General features: G+C 37.6%; 1 long non-coding RNA gene across 1 annotated transcript in view; it reads left to right on the top strand.

Moving 5' to 3' along the window:
* Gm12381 (predicted gene 12381) overlaps positions 1-21,518 on the top strand; it is a 283,817-nt gene that overhangs the window by 149,859 nt on the left and 112,440 nt on the right. Inside the window, exons 3-4 of the long non-coding RNA NR_151606.1 lie at positions 3,725-3,741; positions 14,736-14,914. This is a non-coding gene — a long non-coding RNA (predicted gene 12381). The remainder of the gene's footprint in view (positions 1-3,724; positions 3,742-14,735; positions 14,915-21,518) is intronic.

Genomic DNA, 21,518 nt, shown 5'->3' with positions numbered 1-21,518 from the left:
ATGAGTATGTAGCAATATTCCCTATATTTTGGGTAGTTTTAGTTTGAAGTCTATTGTGTTAGATATGAAAATGGCTATACCAGCTTGCTTCTTAGGTCCATTTGCTTGGAATATCATTTTTCAATACATACTAAGGTTGTATCTAACCTTGATGTGGAGGTGTCTTTCTTGTATGCAGCAGAATGATCCTGTTTTCATATCTATTCTGTCAGTCTGTGATTTTTTTTATTGGGAAATTGAGAAATATCAATGAGCAATGACGGTCTATTCCTGTTATTTTGCTATTATTGGTGGTAGTGGTGGTAGTAGTTGTAGTGGTGGTGGTTTTGTGTGTGTGTGTGTGTGTCTGTGTGTGCGCACGCGCATGTGTTTGTTCCTTCCTTTGATTTTGCTTCTCAGTGATTATTTATTCCTCATGTTTTCAGTTTTGTGGTTAATATTCCTGGGTTGGAGATTTTTTTCTACCACCTATAATGGAGCTGGATTTGTAGATAAATATATTTTGAAATTAGATTTATTATGGAATGACTTACTTTTTGTACCTATGGTTTTGAAAGTTTTGATGGTAATATAGTCTTGGCTAGCACCTATTGTCTCATAGAGTCTACAGGACATCTGCCTAGACCCTTCTGGCTTTTAGAGTCTCCATTGAGAAATCAGGTATAATTCCAATATGTCTACCTTTATATGTTACACAGGATTTTTCCCTTGCAATTTTTAATAATCTTCTTTGCTCTGTACATTTAGTGTTTTGATTATTATGCCCCAAAGATACTTTCTTCTTTGGTTCAATCTATTTGGTGTTTTGCATATTCATTGTACAGTTATATGCATCTCCTTCTTTAAGGTAGGAAATCTTTCTTCTTGGATTTTGTTGAAAATGATCTCTGGGCCTTTGAGCTGGGATTATTCCCCTTTGTATATTTCTTCTATTTCTGGTTTTTTTTTTTAATTTGGTATTTTCCTCATTTACATTTCCAATGCTATCCCAAAAGTCCCCCATACCCTCCCCTCCCATCCCCCTATCCACCCACTCCCACTTTTTGGCCCTGGCATTCCCCTGTACTGGGGCATATAAAATTTGCAAGTCCAATGGGCCTCTCTTTTCAGTGATGGCCAACTAGGCCATCTTTTGATACATATGCAGCTAGATTCAAGAGCTCCGGGGTACTTGTTAGTTCATAATGTTGTTCCACCTATAGGGTTGCAGATCCCTTTAGCTCCTTGGGTATTTTCTCTAGCTCCTCCATTAGGGGCCCTGTGATCCGGACTGTGAGCATCCACTTATGTGTTTGCTAGTCTCATAGCATAGTCTCACTAGAGACTGCCATATCAGGGTCCTATCAGCACAATCTTGCTAGTGTATGCAATGGTGTCAGGGTTTGGACGCTGATTATGGGATGGATCCCTGGAAATGGCAGTCTCTAGATGGTCCATCCTTTTGTCTCAGCTCCAAACTTTGTCTCTGTAACTCCTTCCATGGGTGTTTTGTTCCCAATTCTAAGAAGGGGCAAAGTGTCCACACTTTGGTCTTCGTTCTTTTTGAGTTTCATGTGCTTTGCAAATTGTAACTTATATCTTGGGTATTCTAAGTCTCTGGGCTAATATCCACTTATCAGTGAGTACATGTCATTTGAGTTCTTTTGTGATTGGGTTACCTCACTCAGAGTTTGGTCTTTTCATAGTGTTCCAAATTTCCTGGATAATTTGTGTCAGAGATTTAACATTTTCTTGATCAATATATCTATTTCTTCTATTTTACCATTAGTGCTTGAGATCATCTTTTTTTCTCCCTCTCTTTTGTATTCTCTTATTGAAGCTTGCCTGTATATTCCTGTTCAAATTCCTAGATTTTTCATTTCAAAAATTTTTTCAGTTTGGATTTTGTTGTTGTTATTATATTTTGTTTTTATCTTTTTTTCATTTTTCTTCCTTTTTGGTTCTATTTCAGTTTTTCTAATCTTGGACCTAGAGTGTGACCACTCAGAGTTCCAGATAAAACATGTTTCTGTGTATTAGACCTGAAACATAAGAATAGAAATAGTCTAGGTGTTTAAAGCTTTTCACAGGAGGTAGGAAGAAGAACGTTCAACTAGGATTTATTTATTTTTTTATCTTCTTACAATAGGGGAAAACAGTGAGGAGAGCTCATCCCCAGAGTATTTGCTATAGCACTTGGAATGAGAACAGGAAATTGGATCTAGAAGAACAGAAGGAGAAAAAAACAAACAAACTTACAAACAACTACAGACAGCCTTCCTGCTTCCCTGGCAGGATTGTTCAGCAGAATAGCTTGAAGTATTGTTGAAGTTGGGGCCTGAGATAAAACAAGAGGGGGTTGGGATGTTTGGAGAGGAAAGTCTGTTGGATCCACAGGAGATAAAGGCAGAGGAGCAAGGATATCTGCATTTCTCTTGTTGAGTTAAGGATGAGACTTGGGGACTGGCTTTGGAGGAGAGAGGAGTGGGTGAAGTCCTTGGGTAGCTTACCCATTTCCCTGGCCTGCCCAGACATTGTTCTCACAGGGAATGGCTACTGGTGTTGGAGGCTAAGAAACTGGAATTAATTGGGGAAAAGAAGGATGGAAGAGACCTCTGTGATCCAGTGGGGATTGGGTGAGAGCAGAAAGGAAGACCACAGCAGAATTTCTGCTACAGGGCTAGGAATGAGCCTGGGAAGAGGTCTGGATCCATATCTGCCCACATCTTACCCTGGTAAAAGTGGCTGGGTTTCGGGCCTGGGACAAAACAACAATTGAGGGAGGGTGAGTGAGGTTAGAAAGGGAAGATCTGTGGGACACACAGAAGTTGGGAGTTGGGAGCAAATAAGGCTTCCAGAAGTGTTCTGCTGTAGAGCTAGGGAAGAGCCTGGGGCATTGGTTTTTCTGGAGTTTGTGATTTTAAGGAGAAGAAAAAAAATCTTCTGTAAATGGTGGTGTTCAGGCAGCCTAACAGGTTTTCTGGCAGGCTTGTCCTGTGGGTTACCAGAAGATGCCTTCTGGAGATGGGAGTTGTGATAAAGTAATGAGTTAAGGAAGGTTAGGAAGATACGATCTGTGGGATCCACAGGAGATGCAGGCCCTTGTTGATTCTTTGCATTATTTTCACGTTTTTATAGAGCTAAGATATTATTCTGTGGATACAGAATATATGTTAGCCTCAAATTCATCCCAATCCTTCTATCTTTCATCATCAAAACTATTAGTAATACAGACATTTCATCATCAAAACTATTAGTAATACAGACATGTCCCCATAGCAAGCTCTGATTTCTATATTTGTTTTGTGAAGGACTGCATTGCTGATGATATATCTACTGATCATTGACTTGACCATTCTATTTCAACGTGCCAGAAAATGAAATAATAGCTTCCACAATTATAAACTGAATGAATACTTCCTTGTCAAACTTTATGGGACCATGAAAACTGTAATGATTTGAAGAAGAGAAAAACTGGTCACTAATGGTTATCAGTTGATCATGTCTATATATTTATCAAGAAGAAAGATGAACACTATTGTTTACAGCTTGGGACACAGTAAATGCCCTGAAATAAATTATGATTATATTGAATGTTGCTGGTTTTGTGACTGGTATGGAAATTATAAAAATGTCTCAGGTATTATGTGTATGTAGTATAAATTCTACTTATTGAATACCATTTTTGGTATTGCTTCATAATTTTGAAACAATTTCCAAACATTATCTCATTTGTTCCTCACAGGATCACTGACAAAAAAGGTATGAGGAAATATGGTAAGTTAACCTTATGTATTCTTTCATGTACCCTTGGCATAATCATATGCTCCTGATTCAAACAGTGCTACCCTATTTTTAATACATTGATAAATTATAATAAAAATTCTAGATAAATACCACTTGCTTTGATGATAGTTGACTTGTAAAACAACAAGGAAGGAGGTAGAATTTCTGTATATTTTGGCTTGCTAATGAGGATTTTGGATTTACTTGATTCAGTTTTCATCATGTCACTTAATAAAAATCTCACAAATTTTGTTTACACTGCTCTAACAGGGTCGTCGCATTAAGTTTAATAACTATCTTATTTGAAAGTATAAATCATCACAAAAGAATATTGCCATCCTCTGGCAGATGATCTATGGTTGTTGCTTTACTAATATAGAAATTTAGACAAGTAAAGGGATTGAGCAGCATTTTCTGTAATCGCTGGGGGAAGTACATTGCATATTGCTTTGCAACAGATCATGTTTGAGTGGCTGAGATTTCACTGCCCTGAAGCAAGTTATATTACAGGCCATTTATTTGTCAGAGTAGAGTTTTATTAGCAACCAGTTGCAGGCCTTGCATGAAAATGAATCCTCTCCAGCCTGAGCTTACAAGACTAATGGAGTTCAAATCACCCTACATCAGGGAGCCGTAGTCTAGGATCAGAGAGGTGAGGGGACTGAAGTTAATGCTCTATCCTCCTCTGCTCAGATGCAGTTGGCAACAAACACTCCATGTAATTTTTTTCTTGGGTTCCTGCTGCTGACTATTAGCCTGATATATAATCTACCTTATTCATGTATTTGTGGTGATAGTAAATCAAAGTTGTCGCACACAAATAATAGGAAAATTGTGACTTATGCCATTTCAATTTTTTTCTTTGTTAATCATTCCATGAGTTTACATCTCAAATGATATCTCACTTCCCATTTACCCCTCCCAGGACGTAATGGGGATGACTTTAGCAGGAATGTGCAGAGAAGGAGAGATAGAACCTGTAGAGACCACCTCCCTTAGATAGGCACAGCCCCAGGTCAAGGGATGGGGCCATACACCCATCTCAAAGTTTTTAACACAGAAATGTTCCTGTCCAAAGGAAGAACAGGGACAAAAATGGAGCAGAGACTAAAGGAAGGGCCATCCAGCGACATTACCACCTAGGGATCCATTGTGTCTGAAGATGCCAAACCTGACACTGCTGCTGTTGCCAAGAGGCATTTGCTGACAGGAACCTGGTGTGACTGTCACCCAGCAACTGACCAATGCAGATGTGCATGCTTAGAGTCAACCATCAGACTGAGCTCAGGGACCCCATGGGCAAAATGGTGTGCTAGACATTGTTAGGAAACACAAGAAATACAGACATACTTTACACTAGTCAGCTTTGATGGTTGCTAGGGGGTCACTTGACAACGTAAACATTTATACAAAATAAGATTAATTGTTCAGCGACAATATCTTCCATCTCTATACTAACATTTTAATGATGTTCTACTTTCTACGCTTATAAAGATAATGACTGTCTTGTTAAAATGTCACCAATAGTTGGAAAAAGGATCTCTCTAAAGTGATTATATTAATAGTACATTTAACTAAAACTTACAACCCTTAACTATCACAGAATATCTCTAAAATATTCTAGTATCTTATTTGTATAGCATTCAGTTAATCCATTATAAAGAATACAAATATCATTCAGATTTAATCTAGCATGTTTTTCAAACTGACATTATATTTTATCCCAGGGGTAGAACAGTGTGTGGTGGTGTCCAGAAGAGCAAAGGAGCATAGAGGTCTCATGATAAGACATGTTTCTAATAGGGTCAATAGAATCAAAGTCACTATAAAAAGTTTCAGAACTTTTCCCCTATGCCAATATCTTCGAGGCTTTTCCCTACTTTCTCCTCTATAAGTTTCAGTGTCTCTGGTTTTATGTGGAGCTCCTTGATCCACTTAGATTTGACCTTAGTACAAGGAGATAGGAATGGATCAATTTGCATTCTTCTACATGATATCCACAGTTGTGCCAGCACCATTTGTTGAAAATGCTGTCTGTTTTCCACTGGATGGTTTTAGCTCCCTTGTCAAAGATCAAGTGACCATAGGTGTGTGGGTTCGTTTCTGGGTGTTCAATTCTATTCCATTGGTCTACTTGTGTGTCACTATACCAGTATCATGCTGTTTTTATCACAATTGCTCTGTAGTAAAGCTTTAGGTCAGGCATGGTGATTCCACCAGAGGTTCTTTTATCCTTGAGAAGAGTTTTTGCTGTCCTAGGCTTTTTGTTATTCCATATGAATTTGCAGATTGTTCTTTCTAATTCGTTGAAGAATTGAGTTGGAATTTTGATGGGGATTGCATTGAATCTGTAGATTGCTTTTGGCAAGATAGCCATTTTTACAATGTTGATCCTGCCAATCCATGAGCATGGGATTCCTGAATAGAACAGCAATGGCTTGTGCTGTAAGATTGAGAATTGACAAATGGGACCTCATGAAACTGCAAAGCTTCTGTAAGGCAAAAGACACCATCAATAAGACAAAAAGGCAACCAACAGATTAGGAAAGGATCTTTACCTATCCTAACTCAGATAGAGGACTAATATCCAATGTATATAAAGAACTCAAGAAGGTGGACTCCAGAAAATCAAATAAACCCATTAAAAAATGGGGCTCAGAGCTAAACAAAGAATTCTCACCTGAGGAATACCAAATGGCTGAGAAACACCTGAAAAAGTGGTCAGCATCCTCAATCATCAGGGAAATGCAAATCAAAACAACCCTGAGAATCCATCTCACACCAGTCAGAATGGCTAAGATAAAAAATTCAGGTGACAGCAGATGCTGGCAAGGATGTGGAGAAAGAGGAACAGTCCTCCACTGTTGGTGGGAGTGCAAGCTTATACAACCACTCTGGAAATCAGTCTGGTGGTTTCTCAGAAAATTGGACATGATACTACCAGAGGATCACACAATAGCTCTCCTGGGCATATATCCAGAAGATGTTCCAACTTGTAAGAAAGAAACATGCTCCACTATGTTCATAGCAGCCTTATTTATAATATCAGGAAGCTAGAAAGAACCTAGATGCCCCTCAACAGAGGAAAGGATACAAAATTGTGGTACATTTACACAATGGAATACTACTCAGCTATTAAAAAGAATGAATTTATGAAATTCCCATGCAAATGGTTGGACCTGGAGGGCATTATCCTGAGTGAGGTAACCTAATCACAAAAGAACTCAAATAATATGTACTCACTGATAAGTGGATATTAGCCCAGAAACTTAGAATACCCAAGATATAAGTTACAATTTGCCAAAGAATTGAAACTCAAGAAGAACGAAGACCAAAGTGAGGACACTTTGCCCCTTCTTAGAATTGGGAACAAAATACCCATGGAAGGAGTTACAGAGACAAAGTTTGGAGCTGAGACAAAAGAATGTATCATCTAGAGACTACCATGTCCAGGGATCCATCATATAATCAGCCTCCAAACGCTGACACCATTGCATACGCTAGCAAGATTTTGCTGATAGGACCCTGATATAGCTGTCTTTAGTGAGACTATGCTGGGGCCTAGCAAACACATAAGTGGATGCTCACAGTCAGCTATTGGATGGATCACAGGGCCCCTAATGGAGGAGCTAGAGAAAGTACCCAAGGAGCTAAAGGGATCCGCAAACCTAAAGGTGGAACAACATTATGAACTATCCGGTACCCTGGAGCTCTTGACTCTAGCTGCATAAGTATCAAAAGATGGCCTAGTCGGCCATAACTGGAAAGAAAGGGCCAGTGGACTTGCAAACTTCATATGCCCCAGTACAGGGGAAGGCCAGGGCCAAAAAGTGGTAGTGGGTTGTTAGGGGAGTGGGGGGGGAGGATATGGGGGAACTATTGGGATAGCATTGGAAATGTAAATGAGGAAAATACCTCATTAAAAAATAGTTTCAGAACTATAGTTATGGCTATAGATTAACAAAACTTTCCCTCAAATACCCTTTTTCAAATATCTGCATTTTCTGAAGAAGAAAGAATTACATAATTAAAAACAAAGAAAACAAGTGGAGCTCTTGCTAATCATGTGCAAGTCCTCAGAATCAATCCCCACCATGCACATAAAACCAAACAATAGAAAATCAGGAAGTGAGAGGGTATTCCTGAGAGGGCAACTGAGTGTAGCATCATGTCCTTTCCAATACCATAAAATGTCAGAACACAGCCCTGCATGTGTCAACTCTATAAAGTGTAGCACACACAATTAGAAGAGTGAAAAACTCTTGATAGTAACTACACAACTTTTAATAGTTATTGACTTCATAGGACATTGGATTTATTTCCCTGTATCACTCAGATATGTTTACCTTATGATACTTTTGCAACAGTGAAGCTACCTAAGGGCATTTCTTACAGAAATTATCATTAAGGAATACATAATGCAAGTCTATATTCTAGGATTACTGTAACTAGTTATTTAGAATATTCATAACTTCACACTGCAATATTTTTGTGCCTACAGCACTTTACATCAACTCTCTCAACATTTTCCATGATGCTATTTTTCAATGTCTTAAAAGCCAGATAGCTGAGATTGATGCTTACCAAAGTCGAGTGATAAAAGAAAATGATGGCTTTTGTGATTATTTGTTATAAACATCAGGTTAGCTCAGTCTTTCACATGCTTAGAGAATTATAAAGTGGGTAAGCAGTCAGGATTGCTTCCCGATCTTTGGAGGCTACTAACGGATATTATGTGTATCCAAATTATGAATGTGATCTTCCTTTTAACAGCCAGATTAGTAGATTTTTGACACTCTTTGATGTTAGTTCAGCCTCAACAGCCAGGTGTTCTTTTTGTACATCATAGCAGTAACAAATCCTATTGGATATCTATCTCCTTTATTTTGAAAAAAAAAAAAAACATAACTTGAAAGACTTCATGCTTTCAACATGACAGGAAGAATAGTAATATATTCACACTAGGTCTTTTCACTTTTTATGCTATAACTTGCACTAGTGTATATCCTGAAAAAGTGGATTTTATATAAATCAAGATTCTGCTATTCAACTTCTCTACTTGTTTCTATAGTATCCTTGCATTATAAAACATTTAGCTTCAGTGCAGAATTGCTTCTTCTCTTAAATAATCAGCTGTGTGTCAGCAGTCCTTAAAATTCAGTTAGGGGGCATAGGCTTTCCTCATTTACCTACTCCCTGCACCTTTCAGGTCACTGTGTCCAGCCTTTTAAACTGTTTAATATTTGACTCATTTAAGGCAGTCCTCCTCTGTTTACCCTGACAGCTGTGAAGTTCTCTGTCAATCCACAGGAATTAACTGTTTGAGTGCCTGACTTACACTGTGTCTTTACACTAAAGCTAGAAGCACATTGGAAAATTTGATGTATTTAATATAATGTTTATATAAGATATTCGTGGCTTCTATATTTTCAAAGATCCCTAAACCCCGTATCCCTCCTGTCTATTTCCTTATTCAGATCTGTTTGTCATACTCACAAGTTTAATTTTTAATTTCTTAAAAATCTTCCTGTCCAGATTTTCATCTTTATAGGTTTTTTTTTTTTTTTTTTTTTTTTTTTTTTGTAATTTACTTGTCTAATTGTGCTCACCAGAATTTCACACTTGGATTAAGATATCCTGGTTAATATCACTCTATTTATCCAAAGTACTTTGACTAAGTCCGTCTTGTGTCCCATCTTACAAATAATATTTATTGTCATACTCTATTTTTTCTCCATTGTGGAATATAATACAATATTATGAACTTAATCTGTACAGCCACACCAGCTTGAAGTCCCATCCCCAAGCCTTCCTTGATGGTTAGTTTCTGCATGTTTTCAGTCCTTTGTTTTCTCAATTATTGCACTAATTTTTTTTCTTTTCCTTAATGCCTTTTTGCTTATGTTACATCCCAACCACAGGCTCCTTCTTTCTTTTACTTCCTGTCCCTCCTTAATCACCCCTCCCCAACCCCCACTCCCCAGTGCTACCCAGTGAGAGTTAAGGGATCCAAAGGCAAGCAACACTCAGCGGCAGTCCTACTCTAGTTGTTAGGGGACCTACATGAAGACCAAGCTGCACATCTGCTACAAATGTGCAGGGGGCCCAAACCCATGCATATTCTTTGGTTGGTGGTTCAATCTCTGTGTACCCCTAACAGACCAGGTTAATTGACACTGTATATTTTCTTTTAGTGTCCTAAACCCTTCTTATTCCCTCAATCCTTTCTCTTAATTTTTTGCAGAACTCTCTGATTTTCATGTAAAGTTTGACTGTGGGTCTCTGCATCTGTTTCCATCAGGAGTTGGGTGAAGCCTCTTATACGACAGTTATGCTAGGCTCCTGTTTGCAAGCATAGCAGTGTATCCTTTGTTGTGTCAGGGGTTGGTTCTCTCCCATGTGATACATTTCAAAATACCCCAAATATGATTCCATCGTATACCCATCAGAATTGCTAAGATCAAAAACTCAAGTGATACCGCATGTTGGGAAGGATGTGGCACATGGGGAGCATGGACCCATTGCTGTAGGGAGTCTGAACATATATAATGACTTTGCAAATCAGTTTGGTGGTTTCTCAGAAAACTGAGGATAGTTCTACCTCAAGACTCAGCTATGTCACTCCTGGACATCTACCCAAAAGATCATATCACAAAGACACTTGCTTAACTATGTTCATAGCAGCTTTATTTGTAATACCCAGAAACTGGGACCCAGATAACCCTGAACTGTAGAATGGATAAAGATAATATGTTACATTTACATAATAGAATAGTACTTAGCTATGAAAATCAAGGGCATTGTGAAATTCACAGTCAAATGAATGGAAGTAGAAAATATCAGCCTGAGTGAGGTAAACCAGACCTAGAAAGACACATGTGATATATGCTCACTTATAAGTGGATATTTGCCACAAAGTACAGACTAACTATGATACAATCTAAAGACCCAAAGAATCTAAATAAAATGAGGGCCCAACACAGGATGCTTGAATCTCACTCAGAAGAGGAAATAAAGTAAACGTTGGAGGTAGATGGAGGGAAGGGAACTTGGGTGGGAGAAGAACAGGGTGAGGATCAGGTGATCAGGTTTGGGGAGAGCAGGGGATAAAGAGCTGGTAGACAGAATGGAAATCATTGTGGGGGCTGCATCTCTGGGTCAAGCCAGGGACTTGGGATGATGGAGAGTCCAGGGAGTCTATGTGAGTAACTCTAGGTGAGACTCTTAGCACTTGGGACTATGAAGCCTGAAGTAGCAAACTTCTGTAGCCAGGCAGGACTTCTAGTCAACCCAGGATCCCTGCTCACCTACAAAATCTTTGACTCTAAATTTGTGCTGCCTACAGGATGTGCAGGGATATAAATAGAGCACTAGTTGCTTATACCTACCTTTAAACTATAAAGATAGGTAAAACCAGAATTAGCCTTGTTCATTATTCCTTACCCTTCTTATTTAACATAATGCAAAAATAGATATAAATAATTTTACTTAAAATGAACCACTTAAACCCTATTTTTATCTGATAATTACTTAATCTCCTTAGACATTTGGTATAAATTATGCTCAAATTACTAGTCAATAAACTAATCCAATAGTAATGCTGTAGACATGCTATGGATTTTCTTTCCAATTAGATTCTCAATCAGGTTATACTAAAGTGTCTCTTCTTAAAAGGTAGAGGTGACATTATTAGTCTCTAAGCATTCTCTTGGCATTTATGTTCTGATACAGCTTTCTGACTACTGTGAGGAAAATACACATTTGTGTGATAATTTGTGTGTTAACTAATATCTCTCAAATGAATACAGTGTATTTCATGTATGTTTCTACATAAGTGAACTAGAAGCAAGCATGCATCTTTGATCTCCAAACACTCATTATATCATGAATTCATTGAAGACATCATAGAATAATTTCCCACCTTATTTGTTGCTTTCCCTTCATAGGTTAATTCACCTAAGCTTAGCTCCCTACATATGCTCTCATAAAAGTCACTGTTGCAAGATTTTTCTCTATCTTATAATTTTCTGGAATATATTCACTGGTTTTCTCTGTTTAAAATAATTTACTTACTTCAATGACAGTAACATCCTTATACTCCCTCTATTTCTCATTTTAAACAGAATAATTCTTACTGACTTACTCATTAAGATCTCATGCAGAGTTTCTTGTAAATCTATAACCTCCTTGTAAAAATTTATAATATACATCCAATACCATTGGAAACACAATGATTCATTGATTTTATGTCTTTGGCTTGCATATTCTCTGAAGTTAAACCTTTATATCTACTTGGAATCCATTCTTGGCAGTTTCAGTGCTGATTTGGATCTAACACAATAAAGCTTCATAATCCTGTCCCTATGCAGGAGGATTTTTTTCTGCTTCCCTTTTTCGTTTTAGGGGCAGCTCCACTCACCCAATATTGTAAGGCAATCTGCAAATGAATCTGGAGGTCTTTTCCACTCCAGCTTCCATGTATGTTTCATTTCTCATTGCTTTAAATCATTTGCTGATATATCTTGATTTTATTTCATTTTCCACATTTCTCCTTATTAGTGTATATTCTCAGTCTTTATTGCCACTCACACTATTTTATTAATATGACACCTGAAACAATTTCTTTTCATGAACTCTTGTTTCAATTGAATCAATAATTATCCATAAGGCTGTCATTCTGATTCATTGTCATTAAAAAATTATCATATCAGTAGTTTCTTTGTCCAGTTAAAATTTTTCTATTGTTGTTCAAATCCTCAAAGAATATAAATGTCAAATTCTATACTCTAGACTAGGGATGAAAGAATGATTTTCTCTGGGTTAAATAACTAGACTATCATTTCATTTTAAATAGAATATTACTTCATTTTTGACACAAGTGTCATTTCTAATCCACTGCAGGACAACAAGTTAGAACTTTGTATCTGCTTGACATACTTTCTCTTTTACCCTATGTTGACTTAAGTCATTCTGAGCTTTTATTTTTTTTCAAAGGTTTGTTTTTTCCATTATGTCTTTCCAACTACAGCAGGCCTTCTGTAAAATGATTACCATACTTGTTCCAGTTTTCTTTGCTGCAGCTGTGATAAAACACTGACCAACACATCCTTGGGGCAGGGATGCTAGATTCCATCTTACACACTGTTCTGTCCATTATCAGCAGAAGCCAAGACAGGAACTTAGAAACTGTAGGCAGAAGTAGCAGCAGAGACCACAAAGGAAAACTTCCTAACTGACTTGCCTCCTTTGAGCTGCCCCCACTTTCTTGTAAAGACTGGGCTCAGCCATCCACAGGTGGCACAGGCCATAGTGTTCTGTGTCCTTTTCATTCATTAGCTGTTAAGAAAATGCTGTCACAAACATGGCCATAAGGCAGTCTGAAAGAGGCAAATCCTCAATTGAAGCTTCTTCTTCCCAGGTGTGTCAAATTAACAATAAATCCAGGAGAGTATTTTACTCTTTTATTTTATAATCTTATTTTATAACACTGTTCAATTAATAACAATTATCATAGTTACACTTCTACATTTGTTGGCATGAAAGTAAATGAACGCTGCCTTCAGGCATGAAAGGCTCCGGCTTTCCTCTTCTAAAACTGTTTGCTAGCTTTTTCATCCATGGTAGTTAGGATCTTGCTGTTTCAGGGAAAGAAGCTGTTATATTTAATCCACCAATAATTTTAGGTTCATTCTCTGCTGTCTGGCTTCTCCAAAAGTTTCCAGTAAATGAAAACTCTGGAATTCATTCACCCCCTGAGCATCTATAAAGAGTTACGCTGAGAATGAAACCTCTGAAGAATGGTCCTGAAAAATGTCATTCAAATGATGTTAATATGCTTATGGAGGTAGGCATGCCTTGCACTCATTAGACAAATATCCTAGGCAGTTCTGATCTACAATATATTCCTAACTTTTTGTGACTCAGTTATGGGTAAGGCAAACTTTCTTATACAAAGTACTGGAACAAAAGCAGAAAAAATACTACTGATGAACAGCTTTATATTAGATGCATAGTGCTAACACAAAATTGAAAAATGTGGTCACCATGATTGCCAGTGTTGTTACTACATCCATCTCTTTCTAAGGAAGTTGTAAACAAACAAACAAACAAACAAAAAACAGATTGCCTTGTATGGCATCATTGGGAGGGGAGGCCCTTGGTCCTGTGGTGGCTTATTGCCCCAGGAGAGGAGGATGCTGGAGAGGTAAGCCTGGAGTGGGTTGGTGGATATACACCTCTTAGAGGCAAAGGGCAGAAAGGTGGAATAGGGGTGAGGGTGGGGGTAAGGGGTGGTGCTGTGGAAGGAAAATGGGAAAGGGGGATAACATTTGAAATTAAATAAATAAAAAAATTAATAAAAAGAAAAACCATCAAGATATGCCTAAATGCATGAAAACAAATGAAACAATAAAACAGAATTCTTCTAGCACAAACATTTTGAAAAATATTAATAAGAAATGTCTCTTTCCTAATCAGTCATTCCATTTATCACCACACTTTTCACTTTAATATCATGGTAGTAACTGTCTTCTGTTTCTGTCCTGAAACATGGCCACCAACACTAGAGATGGCATTGACAAATAGAAATGTTGACTCTAATATCAGGTAAATAGAGGAATCACTGACTACACTGTTGTGTAATAACGTAAGCTGCATACAATTCAGAGTTTATGCAATATGGTTTGCAGGTTTAAGGTGTTTAACGATGTGGTTATTACCAGGGAGCTGCTGCCAGCACCTGCTTTGACAATTGGGAAATTGTACCTAGAATGGAATAAATGAGCTTATAAACTAAATCTCTTATTGACTGATTGAGAAATATACAATAATAGCACTGTCTTCACCTAGGAAGTTGAAAGACTGCTTGAAATAAAAATACTGGCTCTATGCAACTTCCCTGCCAGAGGAAAGCTTGCCTCCAGGGAATGCTCTGACCCCAGGACTCAGGTGAGATCTCTATTTTCTTTCAGGCATCTCTCTAAGGAGGGTCCACTCAGAAGAGCACAGGTCTCAGAAGGAGCAGAGCTTCTGGAACAGTGTCCAGGTCTACATTTACAGCCAGGAGGTGGAGCTGATCCTAGGTCCTCTATGCACCTTGCCTGCCAAAGGAGAGGTTGCCTCAAGGGAGTGCTCTGACCACAGGGCTCAGGTGAGATTGCCATTTTTTTTTTCTCCAGTGTCTCTATAAGGTGGGTCTGCTCAGGAGAGAACGGGCCACAGAAGCAGCAGAGCTTCTGGGACAGGGCTCTATGGGCCTGCATCTGCAGCCAGGAGGTGGGGCTGTTCCACAGCCCTCTGTGCATTGGTCTTGCCAGGAGAGAACAGGTCTCCCAAAAGTGCTGACATAGGCTTATAGAATCACAGGAGGAACAAGCTCCAGCCAGAGACACGTAGAACATCTAAAACCAGAGATAACCAAATGGTGAAAGGCAAAAGTAAGAATCTTACCAACAGAAACCAAGACTACTTGGCATCATCAGAACCCAGTACTCCCATTACAGTGAGTCCTGGATACCCCAATCCACCAGAAAAGCAATATATGGATTTAAAATCATATCTCATGATGCTGGTAGAGGATTTCAAGAAGGACATTAATAACTCCCTTAAAGGTAGAAGCCCTTAAAGAGGAAACACAAAAGTCCTTTAAAGAATTAGAGGAAAATACAACCAAACGGGTGAAGGAATTTAACAAAACCATCCAGGATCTAAAAAAGGAGATAGAAACAATAAAGAAATCACAAAGGGAGACAACTCTGGAGATTTCTTTTCTCTAGAAAAGAAATCAGGAGCCATAGATGCAAACATCAGCAACAGAATAAAAGAGATGGAAGAAAAAAATCTCAGGTACAGATTCCATAGAGAACATGGGAACAACAATCAAAGAAAATGCAAAATGCAAAAAGATCCTAACTGAAAACATCCCGGAAATCCAGGGCACAAGAAGAAGACCTAAACTAAGGATCATAGGTATTGATGAGAATGAAGATTTTTGTCTTAATGGGCCAGTAAATATTTTCAACAAAATTACAGAAAAAAACTTCCCCCAAAGAAAGAAAGAGATGCCCATTAACATACAAGAAGTATACAGAACTCCAAATAGACTGGGGCAGAAAAGAAATTCCTCCCAACATATAATAATCAAAACACCAAATTCAAGAAAGAAAGAGAAATTTAAAAGCAGTAAGGGAAAAAGGTCAAGAAACATATAAAGGCAGACCCATTAGAATTACACCTGACTTCTCATGAGAGACTATGAAAACCAGATAATCCTGAACAGATGTCATACAGACCTTAAGAGAACACAAATGCCAGCCCAGGCTACTATACCCAGCAAAACTCTCAATTACCATCAATGGAGAAACCAAAGTATTCCACAACAAAACCAAATTCACATAAATTCAATGAATCTAACCCTTCATAGGATAATAAAGGGAAAATTCCAACACAAGGAGTGAAATTATGCCCTAGAAAAAGCAAGAAAGTAATCTTTCAGCAAACCTAAAAGAAGATAACCACATGCACAAAACCCCAAATTTAACAACAAAAATAACAGGAATCAACAATTACTTTTCCTTAACATCTCTTAATATCAATGGACTCAATTCTCCAATAAAAAGACATAGACTAACAGATTGGCTATGTAAAAAGGATCCAACATTTTGATGCATACAGGAAACCCCCCTCAGGGAAAAAGACAGACACTACCTCAGAGAGAAACAATTTTCCAAACAAATGGTACCAAGAAACAACCTGGAGTAGCCATTCTAATATGGAATAAAATCGACTTCCCAACCTAAACTTACCAAAAAAAGACAAGGAGGGGCACTTCATACTCATCAAAGGTAAAATCTACCAAGATGAACTCCCAATTCTGAACATTGATGCTCCAAATACAAGGGTATCCACATTCATTAAAGATACTTAGTAAAGCTCAAAAGCACACATTGCATCACACACAATAATAGTGTGAGACTTCAAAACCACACTCTCATCAATGCACAGATCCTAGAAACAGAAACTAAACAGAGACACAGTGAAACTAAAAGAATTTATGAAACAAAAGGATTTAACAAATATCTATAGAACATTTTATCCTAAAACAAAAGGATATACCTTCTTCTCAGCACCTCATGGTACCTTCTACAAAATTGACCATATAATCAGTCACAATACAGGCCTAAACAAATACAAAAATATTGAAATAATCCCATGCATTCTTTCAGATCACAACAGAGTAAGTTTGATCTTCAATAGCAACATAAATAATAGAAAGCCAACATTCACATGGAAGCTGAACAATACTCTACTCGATAATAACTTGATCAAGGAAGAACTTATGGGACACAAAGAAAACAATCCTAAGGGTGAAACTCATAGCTCTGAGTTCCTCCAAAATGAAACTGGAGAGAGCATATATTAGCAGCTTGGCAGCACACCTAAAAGCTCTAGAACAATAGGAAGCAAATTCATCCAATAGGAGTAGATGGCAGGAAATAATCAAACTCAGGGCTGAAATCAACTAAGTAGAAACAAAAAGAACTATACAAAGAATCAACAACACCAGGAGCTGGTTCCTTGAGAAAATAAAAAAAAAATAGATAAACTCTTAGCCAGACTAACTAGAGGGCACAGGGTCAGTATCCTAATTAACAAAACCAGAAATGAAAAGGGAGATATAACAAGAGAATCTGAGGAAATCTAAAAAATCATCAGATGTTACTACATAAGTCTATACTCAACACAACTGGAAAACCTGGATGAAATGGAGAAGTTTCTAGACAGATACCAGGTTCCAAAGTTAAATCAGGATCCAATCAACAATCTAAATAGTCCCATATCTACTAAAGAAATAGAAACAGTCATTAATAGTCTCCCAACCAAAATAAGGCCAGGAACTGATGGATTTAGTGCAGAGTTATATCAGATCTTCAAAGAAGACCTAATTCCAACTCTCCTCAAACTATTCCACAAAATAGAAACAGAAGGCACTCTACCCAATTCATTCTATGAAGCCACAATTACTCCAATACCTAAACCACACAAAGATCCAACAAAGAAAGAACTTCAAACCAATTTCCCTTATAAATATCGATGCAAAAATACTCAATAAAATTCTTGCAAACCAAATCCAAGAATACATCAAAACGATCATGGGATGCAGCTATGGTTAAATATAAGAAAATCCATCAACGTCATCCACTATATAAACAAACTCAAAGACAAAAACCACATGATCATCTCATTAGATGATAAAAAATTTTCACAAAATGCAATACCCATTCATGCTAAAAGACATGGAAAGATCAGGAATTCAAGGTGCATACCTAAACATAATTAAAGCAATATACAGCAAACTAATAGCCAACATCAAACTAAATGGAGAAAAACATGAAGCAATCCCACTAAAATCAGGGACAGACAAGGCTACCCACTTTCTCCCTACCTATTCAGCATTGTACTTGAAGTCCTAGCCAGAGCAATTAGACAACAATAGGACATCAAAAGAGTACAAATTGGGAAGGAAGATGTCAAAATATCACTTTTTGCAGATGATATGATAGTATATGTAAGTGACCCTAAAACATCCACCAGAGAACTCCTAAACCTGATAAACAACTTCAGTGAAGAAGCTGGATATAAAATTAACTCAAACAAGTCAATGGCCTTTCTCTATACAAAGGAAAAACAGGCTAAAGAAGAAATTAGGGAAACAACACCCTTTACAATAGTCACAAATAATATAAAATACCTTGGTGTGACTCTAACTAAACAAGTGAAAGATCTATATGATAAGAACTTCAAGTCTCTGAAGTAAGAAATCAAAGATCTCAGAAGATGGAAATATCTCCATGCTCATGGATTGGCAGGATTAATATAGGGAAAATGGCTATCCTGCGGAAACCAATCTACAAATTAAATGCAATCCCCGTCACAATTCCAACTCAATTCTTCATGGAGTTAGAAAGGGTAATTTACAAATTAATCTGGAATAACAAAAAAAAATCTAGGATAGCAAAAATGTTTTCTCAACAATAAAAGTACCTCTGGTGGAATCTCCATTCCTGATCTCAAGCTGTACTCCAGAGTAATTGTGATAAAAATTACATGGTACTTGTACAGTGATAGATAGGTAGAACAATGGAATAGAATTGAAGACCCAGAAATGTTTGATCTTTGACAAAGGCGCTAAAATCATCAAGTCGAAAGAAGACAGCATTTTCAACAAATGGTACTTACTCCACTGTTGATTAGCATATAGAAGAATGGGAATTGATCTATTCTTATCTTCGTATACAAGGAACTACACATAAATCAGATACACTGAAACTTATATAGGAGAAAGTGGGCAAGATCCTCAAAAATATGGTCACAGGGGAAAAATTCCTGAACAGAACAGCAATGGCTGCTGCTGTAAGATCAAGTATCGATAAATGAGACCTCATAAAACTGAAAAGGCAAAGAACACTGTCAATAAGACAGAAAGGAAACCAAGAGATTGGGATAGAATTTTTCCAATCCTAAATCCAATAGGGGACTAACATCCAATTTGTATAAAGAACTCAAGAAGTTAGACTTTAGAAAACCAAATAACCCTACTAAAAAATGGGGTATAGAGCTAAACAAAAAATTCTCACCTAAGGAATACTGAATGGCTGAGAAGCACCTAAAAAATGTTCAACATCCTTAATCATCATGTAAATGCAAATCAAAACAACCCTGAGATTTTACCTCACACCAGTCAGAATGGCTAAGATCAAAAACTCAGGTGACAGCAGATGCTGGTGAGGATGTATAGAAAGAGGAACACTCCTCCATTGTTGGTGGGATTTCAAGCTGGTACAACCACTCTGGTAATCAGTTTGGTGGTTCTTCAGAAAATTGAACAAAGTGCTACCAGGAGATCTAGCAATACCACTCCTGGGCATATACCCAGACGATGCTTCAACTTTTAATAAGGACACATGCTCCACTATGTTCATAGAAGCCTCAATTTTAATAGCCAGAGCTGGAAAGAACCCAGATGTCCCTCAACAGAGGAATGGATACAGAAAATGTGGTAATTTATATAATGGAGTACTATGGAGCTATTAAAAACGATCTTATGAAATTCTTAGAGAAATGGATGGATTTGGAGAATATCATCTTTAGTGAGGTAACCCAATCAGAAAAGAACACACATGATACGCACTCACTGATAAGTGGATATTAGCCCAGAAGCTCAGAATACCCAAGATACAATTTGCAAAAAAAAATGAAACTCAAGAAGGAGGACCAACTTGTGGATACTTGGATCCTTCTTAGAAGGGGGAACAAAATACCCATGGAAGGAGTTACAGAGACAAAGTTAGGAGTAGAGACTGAAGGAGTGACCATCTAGAGACTGCCCCACTTGGGGATTCATCCCATAAACAACCACCAAACCCAGACACTAGGCAGATGCCAACAAGAACTCACTGATGGGAGCCTGATATAGTTGTATCCTGAGGTGCTCTGCCAGTGCCTGGCAAATACAGAAGTGGATGCTCAAAGCCATCTATTGGATGGAACATAGAGTCCCCAATGAAGGAGCTAGAGAAAGGACCCAGGAGTTGAAGGGGTTTGCAGCCCCATAGGAGGAACAACAAAATGAACTAACCAGTACCCCCAGAGATCCCTAAGACTATACCACCAATCAAAGAAAACACATGGTGGGACTCATGGCTGAAGCTGCATATGTCGCAGAGAATGGCCTAGTCAGTCATTAAAGAGAGGAGAAGCCTTTGGTCCTGTGCCGGTTCTATGCCGCAGTATAGGTGAATGCCAAGGCAAGGAACCAGAATTTTGTGGGTCGGGGAGCAGGGAAAGGGTAGCAGAAACTAGGGATTTGAAATTTAAATAAAGAAAATATCTAGTAAAAAATTAAAAATAAATAAAAAATATCTAATTAAAAAAATAAAAAAAGGAAAAAAATAAAAATACTGTATTCTTGATTTGCTCTAAAATATTACCCTTTGTATATAAGTGCTACAAATCCTAAGTTCATCCATATTTAAAAAGAAAAACAACTTCCCATTTATGCTGCTGTGTACCTGCTCCGCAGATATAAGGCCCTTAGTACAGAGTTAGTTATCCAAGGAGTTCAGTTTGCTTTTAAAATGTGTCCCAAAACCTCATAACAATGTCAGACTGAAAACATATTGGGCAGTGTTGGCTCCAGCAAGGGGAAGAAAGAGAAGACACCAAGAATTATGTTGAAGCATGTCACATAGCTGCAATTTAGGATTCTAGGTTCTGAAATCCATCTCTCAATATACTTATTATCATACATATAGGATGCTTATTTCAAGAAATCCTAAACCAATCTTTTATCCTATCTCATTTGTTTCTACCATGTACTTATGAGACACAAGAAGGCCAAATAAAAAATAAGAATTGATATGTAGCTCTGATAAATGATTTAAAATAATGTTTGATATTTTGGAGCTCTGCTTTCCAAATAAGTGCATCAATTCATGATTTATTGAATGAAATAATATTTCTGTAAGTGAGCAGAAGTTACATATTTTTTCTCATCCTTATGTATAGAACAGTTTGAGAATTTCATCATTAATTTGATTATGTTTCCTATCATGACTTACCCTGTGAATTATTTGAGGCTAAAATTTGAATAACCTACCTGAAATCCAGAAATATGCTTTTGCAGTTTTAGGCTGAAATTGTTTTTTATATGGAAGACTTGGTTTCTTGGTTGGCTGAATTAGAATCTCTAGCTC

This window comes from Mus musculus, chromosome 4, assembly GCF_000001635.26.
Source record: "Mus musculus strain C57BL/6J chromosome 4, GRCm38.p6 C57BL/6J".
In the NCBI taxonomy this organism is placed as follows: domain Eukaryota; kingdom Metazoa; phylum Chordata; class Mammalia; order Rodentia; family Muridae; genus Mus; species Mus musculus.
Note: the sequence above shows the minus strand (reverse complement) of the source record. Positions and strands in the feature narration are given on the sequence as shown.